Genomic DNA, 18274 nt, shown 5'->3' on the forward strand with positions numbered 1-18274 from the left:
ATCACAGTAGTGATGAACATTTAAGTGAAAAATATTGACCGTGTATTTTGGTGGCTATTGGCAGCAGTCCAGAACTATCTGTAGTTTCTTACTCTTCTGGGTCTCCTGTGGGCTGCTGAAAGGCTCTGTGATGGGGATGTGCAAATCTATTGAGCTTCAAAGCCAGGTAACAGAAGCAGAGGTAACACTAGAGAAAGCATGGCTTGATGTTTATTTAACAGGTTTTTTAATTCTCTTACAATCCTTCATGTTATCCAATAAATGCCACAGTGCATATTATAAAATTAATAAACTCAGTTTTAATAGAACATAATCTGTCAAACTGCTACTAGATCTTTCCTAAGAAATGGATTTAGTTGAGAGGTCAGGGTCAAACAATTTCACAAGACTTTATTTACAAAAGATCCTTTGTAGCTTTTTTTTCCATGTCTGAGTAGGTTGGTTTTGGCTTTGCATTTACTAATGTGCAACAGCATAAAACTTGTTTCAGGAAGGGACCTCACTGGTTATAGGTTTGGCTTGCTTAGTTAGGTGTTCTCGCTTGTGGATATGTTTCTAGAACAAATACGCCTCGTCTCAACAAAGAAATGTGAAACTACGTGATTACCCTGTGCGTATGGAGCAGTTTCAGACAGTCCCTAAGAGGGAAAAGGGTAACAAGATGAAATAGGAATGCAAAAGTTGTCTATGAAAAATATTGTTGCATTGTTCCCTGGGATACTGTGCATGCTGCAAAGCACAAAAGATAGATAGATACTCTATTTTTCTACCTGAAAATGTCATTATCCAGTCAGTCCTGTTCTAAGACCACATGTCCAAAGAAAAGGAAAAAGAAAGTTGAGAAGAAAAGCAAGAAAAAACGGTAACTCAATCATAAAGCTGGAGATAGTGCTGAGGAAGAGGAGAAAATAATCTTTATGTCACTTATTTTTATTCCGAGAGCTCATTGTTGGCGCTGTGCATATTTTTTATCCTCTAGATCATTTCCTTCAATAGGTAGCTTAACTCAGAAATGGGCATACAGACACAACCTGTGCACACCCCGCTTCCCCCCAAACAACTTATATTTTAGGGGCCGAGAAAGTTTTATATTGGCAGCAGGGTAGGAAAGGAGACCTCTCTTACTGCAGGCTTGAGACCTGTGTCTAGAAATACGAAAAAACAAAGTAGACATGCCAAGGCCTTGAGCTTAGCAGTTGTTTTCCCAAATGACTGCTGTCTCAGCACATAAAAAATGTAGTGTCAACTGTAATATCAGAAACCGTATCATGAAAGCCTCTACTAGACTCCTATGGATCTTCATCTAAAATAGCTGTATTATTTCTGCTGTTATTCCAGCCAGTCTGTAATGACTTTTTCAAGCACTGCAAGTAGACATATAGTGGAAAGGGCACTTACTCAGACTCCTGGAAGATGGAATATCTTGAATAGCAGTTGTGAGCATGTCGGGAGTGCCAGCAACCTGACTGGTAGCTGTGGTTTGCCAGAGCGCATTCTTTCAAACAGAGCCAGGTCTACACGGGGGTGAGCTCCCGGAGCTCCGTTAATACCTTAGCGCTCAAGGATACTTTGCAGCCATACTGATGTCCGAATCCAATAGTTGCTAATAACTGCGTCTACAAATCTAAAAAGGAAGAACACATAATTTCTTTTTGTCCTTTTCCACTTTTTTTCACCAGCCCTTGATTTTTGAACCCGAACTTCTCATATGCACTGGAAACTGAACCTCTTGAGAAGTTCACTCATGACTCAAGTCTTTAACTTAGCTTCATGCAGCTAGCTATGGTAATACGGTTATGTTTTTTGGGTCCAAAAGCCTAGCAACTGTTATTAAAGGGTGCAAAGCAATGTGAATCTTTTTTTAAAGAAGAAACAAATTGTAAATATTTATGTTTTAGGGAACAGTTGTGAATAGCAAGCAGCTAAGATTCTGAAAAAAATATTAATATTTTTTGACTAGAAATCTGAACTTGATTTGTCACTTTTAGAGTTGCAATTAGTTATATACCTTCAAATGCAATTTCACTGTAAGGAATATTTCTTTCTGCCATTTTCCCACTGCCTGAACACAAGCTTTTCTTGTGAAGGCAGGGTATTTTAAAAAGTCTTATTACATTGCTTATTGATTTGAAACAATAATAAAATCCTGCTGCTAAGTCTGTCCCTTCTGGCACCATTTCACTGCATTTTTGAAATACAAAGTACCAGAATAATGTGTTAATAACTAAAATATACAAAATATGTTTGATGTTATAAAAAGACAAATATTGTTGATAATCAAATGTGTTACCTATTATGTCAGATAATCATAAAGATACAAAATTGTAAATGACGTTGAAAAATTTGTTCCCTTAGTTCAGAAAAGTAAGAAGCATCACATACTTATGTTAGAACGGTTTTCTTTTTTTGTTTGTTTGTGCCACCAAAGAAACAGAGCTATCGAGGATGAGCATAAAAATTTCATTTGAAAAGTTTACTCCAATTTGCTTATCAGAATATAAATGCTGGGATTTCTGTTTGTGTATTTGAAAGGGAAGAGAGAAGAAGCAAGCAAAAACGAGTGAAGTGCAAATGCTGAGGCGATTGAGGAGGGGGTTGGTGAAAAACTCCTAAAAGTAAAAAACATAAAATACATTTGCCTGAAAAATATTCCGATATGTGATTTTCTCCATCATATCAGTACTCAAATCTGCATTTGGGACTATGACTTAAATGAACTTGACTACACGGTGGACATTGGAGTATATGGCTTCTGAGGACCTGTTTCTTTCAAGGCTCCTCAACTTGAAATAATCTTCTTTGGGTCCCTTTCCAAAGCAACAGGTAAAGTTTCATTAAGGCAAGGTCATGGATCTTATCCTCCACTAGTAGCCTGGATGCATGTGTCCAGATTTCATATAGCTTCTAGCAGGGGTATGTGTGTGGCAAAGCTGAGTATAACCAGTTGATAAGACGAGCTGCAGAGCAATGCAGAAAAAAAGCGATTAAGATTTATGGTCTGTGAAAATGTGGTAGCGAGAGACGTGCTAAAGAGGTTGCTGGGGAATGAGGTGGAAATGCTCCTTCTATCTCTTACTCTGCAGAGGACTCCGCCGAAAACTCCTGCTGTCTCACCGTGATTTCATATCGACTCTCAAAGTGTGTTAAATATGTATATCTCATCTGATAAAATGTCAACAGAAAGAACTATGTTGTTTAAAAAAAATCCCCCTGAGATCTCTTCAGAATTCAATCTTTCCTCTAGGTTAGCGTTGTGCTTACCTTCACATCCCCATGCTGCTGTTCTTAATAGAAGATGTTAGAGCTAAAATAGCTTTTTAGTCTCTGTTTGTTCCATTCTAATTTATCTCCTTTGCTTCTTTTGTTGCTCCTGTGAAAAAGTGTCTGAATTTGACCCAGTTATTGGCTGTTGACAAATAGTGGTTCACTCGTGCTCTGGGGAGACCTGTTAAGATTTGGCAATGAAATTCTCCAAATATTTCATCTGAACTGAGCATACTCTCTCCCAGGACAGTAGCGACTAAACAAGATTTCCTCTGTAATTATTTCTCCCAGGAACAGTGAGTAGAGAGTGTATTACCACTATGCCCTCAATTTTCTCCTGCATTTGTTCAGGCAGCAAGAAAGAGGGCTCATCTGACTCTAATGCTGAGGAAATAACACTTGGACTGTACAAGCTTCAGAAGTAATAATTAGGATAAAACTGCTGGGAGCTAGGGAACCTGGAACAGTGGTGGAGGAAGGACCATGGTGAAGAGCTGAAAGGAAATTATATTAGATGAAGAGCTCAGTTAGAGACATTGCGGGCTTGTATATCAGAAAAATTGAATTAAATTGAATGAGCAAATCAGAGAAAAGAAATTGAGCCTCATTGACCAAAATGACGGAGACTAAGAGAAGGAGAAGACCCCTTTTTTTCCTGCACATGCTAGAATACTCAACAACACTAAGGGTCACTCTGAAATTGAAGAAGTGCAAGTTTATAGAATGATACACAGCTTTAATTACAGAGAGAAGTGCTGTTTTTTCTACCAGCCCCGTTTTGATACACAGGTATCTGACATGTGGGTATGTGGTAAATCGCAAGCACTTGCACGTTCTGTGGGCCGTATTCGTAACAGAAAGGATCTGGTATTTCTGGTGACATTGTTACTTTAAATTATTAGCTATATTAGAAAAGCTTAGGGTGATATAGCCTCTCAGTAGCGTGAACGTACAGGGGAGTTTTTGTTGACCTGGTAAGTTCTGAATTCTGGACAAGAAACTTGTCAATGGATGGTATAAAGGGATGTTGTCTGTTTAGGGAAGGTGGTGGCATCAGTGACATTTCATATCACTTTTTATACCTTTTTTGCACTGATCCTTTTTTAAACATTTTTGGTCTTTTAATGCTGATTCAGAGCACTGCCAACTACTTTTCTTGTAACACTGAGTTTCCAACTGTGTTTATATTCTGGAATATTTTTCTGACCACCTGGAATGTTTTTCAACATTGATGTGATTTCATTAAAAATTGGTTTTGTCAGAAAAGCCTTTTTAATTTCATTGATGAGCTTCCTGCTAGGCAGCACTGCTGGTTTTATTTTGGTGTGGTGTCTATTTATTGTTGGATCTTGCCAAGCAAGGAGGAGGACGTACCATTTTTGCAGTTTGATGTGCTTGTACATTCTGACCTTTTAATCGTCCTTTTCCTCAAAATCAGTAAAAAGTTGTGTTAAAACAAATTGCCAGGTATGCAGCTTTCCATCACTCTTTTGTACCTTCTGTAATTTCCTAAACAACAGACTACACTTAACGCAGTTCTGCTGGGGTCTTGCTGTGGAGTGAAAATGTCAGTTTGTCAGTTGTGGCACAGTCCCCAATTTACACTGCAAATGAGCGCTGAAGGTTTCGCAGCTTACTCTGTTAATGCTAGTGTGCTAATGGAACTGGATTTTTTTTTTCTTTATTCAGATTTCTCGTCACTGGCTGATCAGTATAGGGTTTCTGAGCCTCCCGATCATGTCCATTTTAATTTCCAGGTTATGAAAGCTCGTTGTTATCAATAAAGGAAAGGCTGCCAGGAAGAATTGCTGAATATGGTTACACTGTTTGCAGAATGCTAGGATGAATGAAATTATTTCCTGCTTCCCTTTTTGTTTATTTTTGTAATTGCATCAGGAGCGGTGCAGCCAACCATGAGAACCTCAAATCCTATAAGCAAACAGAGGCACAAGATTTTGGAAAATACAGAAAAAAGTGAATGCTTTGTGCTTTGTTTCTACTAAACAAGAAGTAACAAAGTTGGAGTCACTGAGTGTGTAGGGTTTAGAGGTCAAAATAAAAGCACCTGTATGTAGCGTGTATATCCCATCAGGAAGATCTGTTGGTAAGTTCCCTTTTGACCGTGTTAAGCTGTTTACCATTTACCATCATGTGCTGCTTTATTCACAGCTGTTTGCACTTACTGTTTAGTTGAGCTGCTAAACAGGACCAGCTTTTAAAAAGGGAATGGCAGACATAATCAATGCCAGATTTTTTTTTTTTTTTTTTGAGACTAACAATGTAAGAGTAGCGTGTTGGGCTGTAACCTCCTTTGAAAGTGAAGCTGACTATCTCAGCTGGAGTTCCTGCCTACTGTTCACTTCAGAAAGCAAGGCATGTTTTAGGTGCCTTTAGCACAAGTTCTGGGTTCTGAAGACTTGAAGATCTCTTGTTGAGCAGTTTGACAAACCTGGCCAAATAGCATATTGCTTTATACCAGGTGAGAAGCTGCCTAACGTTAAGTCCCACTCTGTTTGCCTATCACATTGACCTGAATGTAGGATGAGGTGGTTTCTCTTCTGCAAACTAAGATCTGAAGAAGATTGCTTGTGTTGTATTGAGGCTTTGCTCGATGTACACATCAACTGTACATCTGCTCACAAGTCCCAGGAATGCCCCTTGGCACTCTGACTGGTTGGAGCAGGGCAGGGGCTAGTGCTCATGGGGAATAGCTGGGCCTGGATGTTCCAGTGGGGTACTGAATTGGAGACCTAGGATCTGCTGAAGAAAAGGCTTGGTGGGCCAGGGCAGACTCTTAGCCCCCTATCACTCAAATGTTTGTATGTAAACTGGGCTGTACCATCCCTGACAGCTGGAATTAAAAAATGATGGGTTCTATTTCAATGATATTGGAAAGATAACTATTTTTTTCTTTTTTTTTTTTGTCAAAGAATATGGAAAGGAAGTTATACTGATAGCCTAGAAGGGCTTAAAGATTTCTTGAAAAAGTGAACTGCCAGTAGTATAAAATCTGATGTGTTGTGCTACCAGCATTATGGAATAAAATAGCATTAAAGTATCACTACAGTGCATGAGAATATCCATTAGCATTTTATAAAAGTGTTTTTTTAATACACTGAGAGCTCTCTTTATTTTACAGATTTCTCATTATTGCCAGCAGCTTGGTTCCATTAAAAAAACTGAGAAACTAAAAGGGAATCTGGGTAGAAATACAGGCGAAGGGGAAATTAACAAAATCCATTAACTTTTTTCAGCGAGTCTTTTGCTGTATTGAATCCTCTTGATGCTTTGGAAAATTTCACCCTCTGGTGTCATCCTTTTTTGCAAGATCTGCCTCAGTTGGTATGACTGCAAGCAAAGTTCTAGCTCACATCTCAGCGTGGGTTAGAAATCCATATTTTTCAGGGATACAAGTTTATTTCTACAGTAACATGCGTATAATCTGTGTATGCAGTGCTTAAGATAAAGAGGATAAAAAAGTGATAAAAACTGATCTGAACTGCTAATGCAAGTGTAATCATTGAGTACAAAAGTTACATTCTGATGACTTCAGTTTTTCATTTGGAAGGAGCAGACATTTACAAAAGGCACCTGTTACTTGCAAGTTAATAGTAAGAGATGGTAAAAAGGACTCACGGGATGCAAATTTTAGGTCACAGTGCAGAAAAGCCCTATATGTGCATTATCTACCCTTTCCTGGTCATGCCGGTTTCACCAATGAATAGTTAGATGCTTTTCCGGGTGTGAAAAAAATGGGATGTAAGCTAAAGGAAGGACAAGATGTGTGGTAGTACAACTATTAGCCTGTTAAACATACGATGAGTTGCTCTCTTTCTGAAGGTGTTCTTACATTGAGTGCTAACGGTTAAAATTTTAGTCTGGACTTGCGCAGCAGGACCAGAAAGAATAACACCTTTTTCCTTCTAGTTAATTTACTTTCTGAAAGTCATCCTATTCTAGCTAAGGCAGTCTCAGATTGATTTTTTTTTTTTAAGAGAAGTAATTAGAAATACTCCTTGATGTTAATAAGAGATTAGCATCTAAGTTTTTGGTTTTTTGATTCTGTGGGGACAAATCTGCAGATAGTTTTACTGTTGTGGCTTTACTAGAGATGTGCTTTTCTGCACTTGTGTGGGATTCTGATGTGTTTTGCTGGACCAATAACCAGAGCCTAGAGAAAGCCAAGTATAATTCAAGAAAAGACATTACTTCATTTGGACATCTTTACTGTGGATGGTTCATAGCAACGATGCAAACTGTGTAAATTCAAGCCTCACTTGTTGGACAGGAATTTGATGGTAATTGTGGTCCCAGTTAGTCTCCCTTACCTGCAGGGATCCTTCATCAAACCACTTGTCTGTCTGAAATTAGTAATTCAGTATACTCAGATACTGTGGGTATGGATGTATTAATTTAATGTTTAGATGAATAGGTGGAACGTATCAAGCAGTCTGAGTAGGAAGAAGAATTCAAATACTTTACAAAATCCATCAAGGCTAAGGTGTTTGGTTTTTTTTAATGCTTTGAATGTAACTACATTTTTTTTCATTCCATAGAACTTCTTATTCTTTTCTGTAAAACAGATGTTTAAGTGCTGGTATCCAGTGTTAAGACTATAAATGGTTAAGGATGACATTATTTGAAAGTATCGGTGGTGTTTCTTATCTGCCAGAATGTCATGAGGATGCCTGAAATTGTAACCAAATGGAAGAATCGGGTACATTGCTCCGGGGTCCTCTCTTGTTTCGGATAGCCAGGCTCCAACTGTAACTTCTGAATAATTGCTTCCTTGCTGTCATCACCTTTTGCTGTATAGATTTTTCATCTCAGTTCCTTTCTCCAGGCATATGATCTGAATTAAATACTTCTCAAGAACGGATTGATGATGCTTGGTACTTGTGGGGCTAACAAGTAAACTCTTTTCTGTCACTGGGGTTAGTTGTACAACTTACTTTAGTTCAGGAAAGTTTTCTTTTTGGTAAAGATAAATAATTGAAGGATCAGATCGCTTTTTATTGCATGTTAGCATTTTGTTAACCTGTGAAAACTTTCACCACCTGAAGAGACTGCATAGGAAGGAGATTCCCTCCTCTTGTCTACAGATGCTGTTTCTTCTTGTCCAAATTCAGAATGTTTTAGTTGTCTTTTTTCCTCTTCAACCCCCAGGATTAGCCATAGTGAGGATTATTTGTTCACCTGTAATTTTTGCAGACTTTCATTCTGAAATTATATCATTGGATCATATATTAGTAATGACTCGCTCAGTTTACCTGCATTCTTTGGGTAGTGTGGCACAAAACAGTTATCATCAGGGAAAACATGGATGGATGGATGACCTTGGTTCACAGGTCTTTGAGGCGTTTTGCGGTGTGGTGCATCACAGCAAACAAATGATGGTGGAACCAGCATGGTGTTTGCCATCCACTGTTCTGATCTCTTTGCTGTTGTGTTGTTTTGTCTGTCTTGTTTATTTAGATCACAAACTCTTTGAAGCAAGTATTTTGGGTCATAATGGTAACAATATGATCAAGTATCCCAAGTGTCTGTATTGCTCAGTTTAACTGATGACATGTTAGGGAGATATCTTACAATACATAGTTAAAATTGCTAATTTCTATTTCCTAGCTCTGCAATCAAGAAAAATTCCTGCATCAAAGTTCTCTCAGATTAAGAATCTGTACTGCTTCTAATTTACATAATTAATTTTATGTGATATTTGAATTAAAAAAAGCCACAACAGACTAACTGAAAAAGACTGAAACTTTTTTCAATGTAGCGGTGGATTTTTTAATCTGATTCTATAATCTTTTAGTTAAATAAGATGAAGTAATGTCAGAGGCTATTAGAGCCTCTAACTTTGGCTTTTAAGTAGGTAACGTTCTCTATAGGAAATAACTTTAGGAAAACTCTATAGGAAATAACTGTAGGTAATTTTAATGGCTTAAAAAGGTCTTTGATTATATATTGTTGGCACCCACTCTAAAGTCATGTTGGCAGTCTGAATGTAGTCTTAGATTTGGACATAAATATGCTGAAACACATCTGATGTCACCAAATGCTTTTAGAAATCTTCCAGCGTCGTTGCTGGGTTAAACCTTTTCTCTTCTTCAGACTGACCTGGAGATACCAATTCATGCTTTTATTGCACCACAGATTGCTAAACTTCACTCTGATCAGAAAAGCACAGATTATTTGCAAAAAATAAATTTGGGCTTCTGATAAACAGCCGTGATTGCTGCTTGGAGAAATGGGTGCAGGAAAATATATTTGCTAGAATTCGGGAAGTGTTAGGGCACTGAGAGCCATGGCAGTGCTCCTGGTGAAGGCAAAGAAACTTTTGCTCTCTGGCTTGCTCTGTTCTTTCTCTGATAGAAGAAAGGATGGTGGATGTGAAAGGAGATAAATTAGGGGCTGTAAACCTTGCTCCACATTTTGGACAGTGTAATTGGAAAGTGTAATTCAACAGCCTGAGAAAGAACTTCTCTGACCATATGTCTCTCTACTGTCTGGTTAAGAACTGGCCAGAGAAAATGTGCTTACCAGAACAAGAATCCATTATCTGATTCACTGCTCCATTATACATCATCAAGACTGAGAAATTTTTAAATTTGTGTGTGTCTCATTATGGCAGTTATTGAGCTTCAGCCGAGCCCTGAAGTGGTATTTTCTTAGGCTACATAAAAATGTAATTAGGTTTGCATTTGCCTGAAATACCTTATTTTGCTGTGAGATGGTTTGTAGATCATCTGTGTGAAGAGGCATCTATAAATTTGTAATGACATGACAGATTCTTGTTAATATATTTTTCATCCTAGTAAATAGCTTTTAAATCTGTACTTGCAAGCATCGCATGCTCTTGTCTAAACTTTTGACTGCTAATTAGTCATTGCTGTTAAATTGTTCAGAATTTTCATGTCTACAGACAAATATGACATATGGATTTGATTGTTCAACTAAACTGATAGTCCCTTTTGTCCGCTACAGGTCAGTGAAGACTTGGAGAAGTCATTATTCTGTACTCTTTGCTCTGTGTTTTTTTTTCTTGCAATCTTCAAGCTATGCTTTTCTTCTGATTGGGTAAAAGGAGTGGTAACCAGTGTGGTTCTGCAGCAGTAATTAGAGAAGGAATGAGTCAGTGCCATCAGAAATGCACACACGTTATAACTGAGCAACTGCTACTAGTAGAATATTAATCTCAAAATAGTGTTAGATAAGAGTGAAGATCCTGAAATGCAAGAATTAAAGATTTCATTGCTAGATGTCTTGTTAAATGTATAGATTCATAGGTGCCTCTGAAGCTGCAGTATTACCAGTAGAGTGGTTTTGGTAGGTCTGGCATAAAAAGGAAAAAAAAAATTTATCCTTCTACTAAACCAGTTGACTTTGGGTTAGTGTACAGGGTAAGATGCCAACATTTCCTTCTTTCTTTTTATTTTCATTGACTTATTTGCAGGAGAGACAAATGTTTGCTTGGAGTGCTTCACTGGTGGAGTGAGAAACCTGAATTGCATGTCCAAGTGTAGAGTATCAGTGTGTCTTGGACTTTGTGCAATAGATTTTTTTTGGTATGAAGGAACGTGAGAGTGTTGCAGAGACCAAGCGTCATGCTCCATTTTAAAGGGTGTAGTTGCAACTGTAGGTGGCAGATACCTACTCTTGGAGCTTGATGTGTTAGAGCTTATAACAGAAATGATCATTTGATATCTTAAGTCCAGCTTTTTTGTTTCATTGAAATAATGATGCATAGAGAAGGCAGGAGTATAGTTCCTTCAAGCACAATAGGAGAGTTGTGTTATGTTATGCCATGTTCTGCCATCCTTTGAAGTAACCAGCCCTGGCAATTGCCTGCAGTGGTAGTGAGCTTGATGAACCCACATGATAATGTAGTATGGCAAATATTCAATCCTGTAGACTAGGGAGATTTACAGAGTTAAACACCCCTGGTGATCAATTACAACAATAGGGAAGAAGAGATAGACAGGAAAGAAATTGGGAATTTTAAAGATTAATTTAAATTAAATTTTAAATTATCTTTAAAATTAAAATAATTCTTGGATGAGTCTAGTGAAGGCAGTTCATAAACCTGGGAATGGTTGTATGAAGGAGTAGATTGTAGTAGGATATGATCAGTAGTTCTTGGTGATCTATTAAGAGTTTGGAAGAATGTGTTTTGTAGGGATTTCTTCTTTTATGAGCAAGTCTTACTACATATTGATAAACCCACAGCATTTTATGATGGAGAAAAATGACTATAACATGACTAGAATTCAATAATGGGCAATTACTTCTTTGTAAGAAGAGGTATGATTTGTAAGGAAAGGCACTATCTTTTACTAGAGCCACTCAAAACAGCTGGAAGCACAGATGAGCTTTTTGGGCATAGCTGAGGAAGGCCTCATTTACCCAAAATACTGTTGTTTTTCTAATTGTACCAGATACTCTACTCAAAATGATAGAAAAGCGAAATGTCTTTATCCCACTTATGTTCTTCTACCATCCTGATTATAAAAGAACTATTATTAGGCCTCTCTGTGAAATATTTGAACCATCTTGCAGATATTGAGAGACTCATGTCTCCACTCTCATAGTAAAACATTTAAAAATGTTTGTTGTTCTCAATTTTTAAAATGAGATTTCCATAATGATATGCTGCTGGATCATCATAGAAATATCAAGTACAGCACTGACAGTGGAAGTGTAAAGACCCATCTGTGCTACTCATTTATTTTTTTCCCCCACCATGTTTTATGTTTGATAGTTAGAGCACCTTAACCTTAGTGGTTGTCTAATATTTCTGAGTGGTAACTTACAGGGACTAATTAGAAATAATCATTCTTTCCATAATATGCTGAAAATAAGAGATCAGATTTAGAATAAATGAATTTAGAGATATGATTCATAAAACATAATGAAGCAGTCAAAATTATTTGTCAATCAAGAAAATAATTTGTAATACATTGGTTTCCACATTAGAGACATCCTTTCTCCAAGTTCTGGCTGGCTGAAAAACTCTCCTGTGCTCTGCAGCCATGATAGGGCAACAGAGGTGGGAATCAAGGAAAGAAACGTGAGGACTTTCCCCTAGAACTAGCAATAAAACAGAGATTGACGATAGGATGGGACAGCTCTCATTAGCATCAAGAAGTTTTGTATTTGACTTTGAGAGAAACCAACCCATCATTTTTGAGTGGGTAGCTTTACACTGTGGTGCTTTGCGAACCCTATGTTTGACAGATGTGTGAATGCATGTGCATACATATGAATATATAATGTTATCCATCATGAAAGTAGCCTGCCAGTCTTGGGCATGTGTGAGTTCCCTGCCAGCCAGGATGCATGCAACAGTGAGCAGTATGCCTTTGCTGAGGATACATGCTGTGATGTACTTCAGAAGGGCAATAAATATGTCATGGCAGCTTGCCACTGGCTGGCCATGCACTCCTGCAATTGTAAGATGGTTCATGTGCTGGATGTAAAGATAGAGCTACTTCATTCTCATCCTCATTCAGAAGGTTCAGGATTTTTCAAAAGATAAATTTTTGTGTTCTACTTAAAGCACCTATCTGTAATGATGGGATAGAGGAATGAAGTATCGAAAGCTGTTGGAAGACGTGAAAGATTACCAGATGCTTGTTAGAACAGCATGTTGCTAAGTAGTCACGCAGAGAGAGGATGGAAACTTCAACTGCGGTCCTCTGTGAAAATGCTCCCACAGAGATCTGCTTATTAACTAACACCAAAAATTCATAGCAGGAGAAGCTGAAAAAGCAGCTGGGATGGTGAATGCTTTATTGATGAGGGACCACTGGACACAGAATAGTGCAAAGTGTGTTCTGGCTCTGGGGATGTTATGCCTCTCCCTGGCATATGGCCTTTGGAGAAATTGTAAAGAGGAGACACCTACCATAAGCATCAAAGCTGGGATGTTCCTCTGAGTGGTCTGGAAGCCCAAGTGGGCGTTATTCATCCTGTGCTGGCTGCTTTCTCCAGCACTCTCTCTTTCTCTCCCCGTCTTTTTCTAACATTCTTTTCATCTGAGGTTCATCTACACCTACCTTCCTTGTCTGCTTTTCAATGTGTCCTCCCTCTGAACTCACCCGGAAAAATAACCGCAGAACTAACAGAACACCTCGCCAGGGAAGGCTGCAGCCTGCATCTGAATGAGGAAGGGGCTTTGAGACAGCAAGTGGCACCATTTGGGGCCGCTTCTTTTTATCCTGAAGCATTTTAAAAACTTAGGTTTTGGGCTAGTCCAGTTGTGAGCCCCTAGTAATAAACCTGTCACATAATATATTGCATATCATAGAATCATAGAATCATTGAGGTTGGAAAAGACCTCTAAGATCATCGAGTCCAACCATCGACCCAACACCACCATGCCCACTAAACCATGTCCCTAAGCGCCTCATCTACACGTCTTTTAAATACCTCCAGGGATGGGGACTCAACCACTTCCCTGGGCAGCCTGTTCCAATGTTTAATCACTCTTTCAGTAAAGAAATTTTTCCTTACATCCAATCTAAACCTCCCCTGGCACTATCAGTAACACTATAGCTAAATACTAAATCACAAAGAAATTTCTAAGACGACTCCGGAGAGAAAAGCAGATCTGACAGCATTTGACAGTATTGATGCATACAGCTAGTAAATCGATACATGAGTCAGATGGGATCATATCCAACCATGAACATTTAAAAACTAATGCATGTGTGACGTGGTGTAGTTAAAATGCTAGGTTCTGAGCCTACAAACACCTGTGCGTGTGCCTGACTTGAGGAGCATGAGGAGGTTCTCTGTGGGTCAGGACCTTGGAGAACTCTTGTGGAAAAGGGATGATTTTGAGGCTAGAAGACAAGATGTGCCTGGTGTTACAGCTGGATTCAGTATTTGAGAGTTCAGTGATGTCTAACCCCAGAATTTTCCACTCTTCTGTTTTCAATCTGTGGTAGAGGCATATGCTTCTGAAGTCTTTCTGTAGTCATGACATTTTGTGCTTCCTGTGAGGCACTCTTTGGTAATATTAATACAAATTAATTTAAATACACTGAAAAAAACAGTATTAAAATTTTTTTCCTTCAATCTGGGGAATACCATCAGGCTCCAGTGTAAAGGTAGTTTTACTGAAACTACCTCTAGGTTACTTGGCTATATATTCCTTAATATTTCTTCAAATCAATGCCATTCTAGTTTTCTCTCTTTTACGTATTAGATTCTGATGAGTTTGTTTTGAGTCGTCTCTGCCAATCCTTGTCCTTTCATATACATACCAAAATTCTATTTTTCATAGAAATTGTATGTTTCTATCGACTCACTGGCTTTCAGTCTCCTTAAAGCACGTAAGTTCAGCTATCAGCTATTGTGTGCTTCGCCAATGGCTCAGCTGCTACCCACGCTTACTGTATTTTGGACACTTTCCACTGAATTCCCACTCAAAACTGGTGACTTGGTGTGCAGATGCTGAGTTCGGACCTTTGTGCTGCTTGAAGTGCTGCATACACTGTCCCAGCTGACAATGCAGAAAGGTTTCAAGTCCAACCTAGTAAGGTACTTCTGCACTGGGAGGTTTCGGAGATTTTCTCTTACCTGTTCTAACAGTGGAACAATTTAGTTCCTGGTAGCTGTGTTGTAGGGCAGCCACAGGTGTTCCCATAGCTTACCTCAGCTTGCTCAGAGCTAATGGGGGTTAAAATAACTTAACTGGAACAATGAAAGACCTCCAGAAGGATATGTCTTGTTGTATGTAAGAATATGAAGATTTCCTGGTATTTGGCTACAACACCATGGCTCAGCCATGCAGTAGGAAGAACAGTATAACACAATCTGTGTACAATTAACTTCTTTATTCTCTAACTGCACAAATAATGTATGTTTAAAGGTATGAACATATGTTTGCACATATGTATTTGCATCAAGGTCTTTTAAAAAAAAAAATATATATACACATGTTGGCTTCTCTACAAGCAGTATATGGCTTTACCTTTTAATAGTCACTTATTGTTCCCACCTCCAGACAAGTAAGTGTATGTTAACAACTTTTTGTTCATGTAGAGATTTCTCTTCAAATTAATGCAAAGGGGATAGAGGCTGACCAGCTGTGAGAAATCAGATCTCTCGTATATAAATTGTGTACCTAAGATCTCCTTCTGGGTGTTGTTTTGAGTGTTACTTCACATGTAGCTGATACACCTTGGTAATTGCTGTATAATGTCCATTGAACGTATTTGTCTCTGGGATGCAGAGATACAAACAATCCCCTCAACCAGTATATAAGTAGACACTGATTTAAAACCTCTGGTGTCTGCAGTTCCAGTCTGAACTGGGGTAACAGATGGTTTCACAGCCAAATGGCTGCACCAAGCCTGTGTGCCCCAGTAGCTTGCGGTGTTGATGTGGTGACGCCTTTGGTCCTCTCCTCTTTGCCCTGATACTTCCCCGCCTGGTGGGAGGGGGTCTGCGGCACTTTGTGCTCTGCAGTTTTGTTCTTTGTGAAGCTCTTGCCTGCCAGGTAAGCTTGACTGTCTATGGAGATTTTTGGTTTGAGCGATAGCAGGAGTGATCCTGGATGCATATTATCAGTCCCTTTGAGAATAGTGCAGTTTTATGTAACATCTCTAAGGGATTTCTCAGGAATTTTTGGAGCCCTGAGCAGGGTTCTAGCTTATGCAGGTCTAATCTCTGGTAGAAAAACTAAATATATCCAGCTTTTATAAGATACTGTCTTAGGAACTTTGCAGAGGTTTGGTACTGCGGTCAGAGCCTCCGGCTGAGCTCTGGATCCTGGTCTCATTTCTGGTCAGAGAGGTTTTAATAGAGCTAAATTCTATGGGGCTCAAGAGTTTGTCAACGTTCTCTGAAGGGGGTGTTTTGAAAGGAGTGTGGGAGGAAATAAAGGAAAGCTAATTCAGTAACTGTGGGTGAAAAAAACCTTCTGCCTTTTTTCTTTCTGCTGTTCATGTTCTCCTTTGTTTTGAGCCTCCTCAGCTGGGACATCTCATGTCACTTTGGCTAAAAGATGCAATTTCCTCCTCCATGTTCGAAGGTAACAAGCAACACAGGGGTAGTGGTAGCTGAAGCCAGAAACAGTTACGTGGATAGTAAAATCAGGGGATGACGAGTGACCAGGCCTGTCCTTTGTGCCTGCTTAGAAATACAGTGGGGAAAAAAAGGACACACTCATGCGGCTTCCCTGAAGAAGAGGAATGGAGTTAGAAGTGTGTCTGGTTTTCTTTTTGTGCATGAACAACATGGAGGAATTTTAAATAGCTGATTTTGTTCATCAGGGAGCTCTTACAGGAAGAAGTTGCATTAAAATTAATTAAGAATATAAATTATATTACATGACTGTCCAAAGGCCAGGGTATCTATGCAGTTTTGAGTTCTGAATTTTTCATATGTGTGACAACAATTTTGCAAGGAGATCTTTGTTCTCAAATCAGCTTGAGAGTGGTAGGGGTTAAAATGAGTGAGATAGTAAAAGGGAAACATTAGCCACTTCAAGAAATGTGCAACTTTCTTTGTCCAATCCTAAAACTTTGATTTGAACTTCCTTCACTCTTATGTCACTTGCTCAGTTTCTCCTAGTCTTCCACCATTGTTACAGGCAGGCCTGCATCCTAAAATACTGATGTCAAATAAGAAAATAAATTAGCTTTTTTGTTGGCTAATTGCTGCCATGTGCAAAGATGATATACTGACTGGAGAAAACTTCTGGTTTTGAGGATATTTTTATATGGAATCCTGTATTTCCTAGCCTAAATTGTTCGATTGAGTGTTCAGTTTGTGTGGTAGCTTCTAGATTCTCAGTTCATCAAAATTATAGCAGTGCTGTAGGAAAGACTGGTTGTGCACTAGGTGTTTATTAGGACTCTGTAGTGTTTACCAAGAGGTTATGAGTACAGGGTTGTACGACACAGCTGAGGCACACATTGTAGTTTTCAGCTGAAGAGGGCTGCACTGAAAAGCTCTATGCCAGCTTCTGTTGAACACAGATTGTATTTCTCCACTGCAGACATTAGATTTATAATTTTTTTTTTCCAGTTCTACTGATATATGAAAATGAGCATCTGGAGGCTATTGTTCAGGATAGAAGAGGTAGCATCAAGTGGCTTAGTCATATGCAGTAGATTTTTTTAAGATGTGCAGGGAAAGAGTTGCGGTGTATAGAGACAGTTATTCTCTCTGTAGTATTGAATACACTTATTTCCAGTTCACAGTATGTTCTTTGCGTGGAGAAGAATTGGGAGAGGTATTACCTATTTTGAGATGGTTAAGTGTATAGTTAAAGTGGTTCTAACTTCCTTTTTTTTGTCAATACACATCTGCAAATATACTTAATCTCAAAGGTAGATTATTTTTCTAGGGATATTGCTGGAAAATTGTTATACTATTTGTGTAGTTGATTTGCATTTTTAATGGGCAAAAATCTTCTCAAGATAAGGAAGTTGATTCATGTGTTTCATGATCAACATCTGATGATGTCCAAGTACATAAGCATCTCATCGGAATAGATAACCTGAAATTTCACTTCCAAAACTCTGTGTCTGGTACATGTTTTTTTGAGGGTTGTTATGTACCCACATTCAGGATTCTGATTTTTAAAATTTGATTCCTCTTTTTCACTTCAAGAGATATGAGACTGGCTCTTTGTATGCAAACTCATGATTTGGTCTATTTTCATTATTGTCTGCATGTATTCCTCACCTGTATGTGTGGATCCCAAAGGCAGAAGTGTTCAAAGCTTAGTCTTAGTATCTTTTTGGAAGGGCAGTTCTTTACTTAAATACACCAATATGCATTCATAAAAATAACTGTTACTGTATTTTTGGAGCACTTTGATTTAGTATGAGCTAATGTCTGGAGCAATTTTCTTGAAGTGAGGAACAAGAAGGAAAGGCACATCTGTTGCACCTAATTAATTTTTTTGTGTGTGTATGCTACATGAATATAATTGAAGACACAGAAGGAATAGGATACTATTACGTAGAATCTTTGTATATTCTCTGCATTTCCT

At 38.5% G+C, this 18274-nt stretch overlaps 1 protein-coding gene across 4 annotated transcripts in view; it reads left to right on the top strand.

The window, feature by feature from the left end:
* The window catches only part of KCNK2 (potassium two pore domain channel subfamily K member 2), a 141210-nt gene that overhangs the window by 78968 nt on the left and 43968 nt on the right, over positions 1–18274 (top strand). The gene's annotated exons all lie outside the window — the stretch shown is intronic.

This window comes from Aptenodytes patagonicus, chromosome 3, assembly GCF_965638725.1.
Source record: "Aptenodytes patagonicus chromosome 3, bAptPat1.pri.cur, whole genome shotgun sequence".
NCBI classification, from domain to species: Eukaryota; Metazoa; Chordata; class Aves; order Sphenisciformes; family Spheniscidae; genus Aptenodytes; species Aptenodytes patagonicus.